Below are 1,210 nucleotides of genomic sequence, written 5' to 3' on the forward strand. Positions count from 1 at the left end.
ATTTTACCGCGATTTCGCTGGAAGCGGGTGCAATTTTTTAGATTAGCACCCGCTCCCGGCGAAATCCTGCGGTTGTCCTTATGACAAATTTTTAATTATATAACACTGGATACGAGGTAGCTGTATATCAGCCAAAGTGAGTTTGAGGCAAATGGAAAGAGGGTTTTGACATTGAGCGGCCTCCATGGTCATCCAGAGAAGCAAGTGAAACGAGCGCGACATTCGAAATTTGTAGTTTATGAGAAACAAAAGAAGGGGCATATTTTATTAAAATATTTATTAGAAGAATATGAAGAAAATAGAAAATTAGTATATACTTTTACCATATGTACAGTGTATACGTATAGTATATAAGAATGCATAAAATTTATGAAAAAATGCCTGAATTAAAGGAATCAAATGAATGGAAAGAATTATGGTGGGACTATTATTTCGTTGAAAGTGTAACAATTTCAAAAAATAATTCTTTATGGTTGAAAATTCGTCTCATGCGGTAGAATGTTAACCTAATTGATGACTACTTCTTTTTTTTATTTAAAATTCATTTCTTCGGTTAATAATTTACATATGAGATTGACAATTCCTTTAAAAATCTTAAAATTTTTTTTTGAAATTTCATCCACTTTGTGAAACATCTGGTTTCTTTTTGGTGGAAAATTAATCTCTTTAGTTGAAAATTAATATCCCTAACCCATTAACGCATAAAATGCGACTATAAAAAAGTCTTTCTTCAGCAGCATATTATACGGCAAAAGCGGTATCAAGAAAAATTTTAAATAGTCGTTTTCGACGTAAAATTGTCTGAACTTTTTACATATGCCATGCAAATTTCAGAAAAATGCAATATCAAAAACTTATAATTGTTTATTTATAAAAACCGTCGTTTTTTATTAAAACTTTTTTTTTAATAAAGTTTTTACATCCATTGCAGATAATAAAACCACTTGAAACCTTTGGAAATGTGGCATTTGACCTATAACTCAAAAACGTAGGAGTAGGTTTTTCCAAATTCAAGATGGCGACATGCATTATAGCGGTTTAAAGCCAAAAGAATTAGGCTGACTTTATTAATTTGTTATATAATAAAAAATTTTGATTGGCAAAAATTATCAAATACGATAAATAAATATTTTATTTTGGTTTTCATTTGAAACCCCATAGGAAACTTCCTTCATCAAGGCGGATTGCAAACTTTTTATTTTGTTGGTCA

Source organism: Belonocnema kinseyi, chromosome 2 (assembly GCF_010883055.1).
Source record: "Belonocnema kinseyi isolate 2016_QV_RU_SX_M_011 chromosome 2, B_treatae_v1, whole genome shotgun sequence".
Taxonomy (NCBI): Eukaryota; Metazoa; Arthropoda; class Insecta; order Hymenoptera; family Cynipidae; genus Belonocnema; species Belonocnema kinseyi.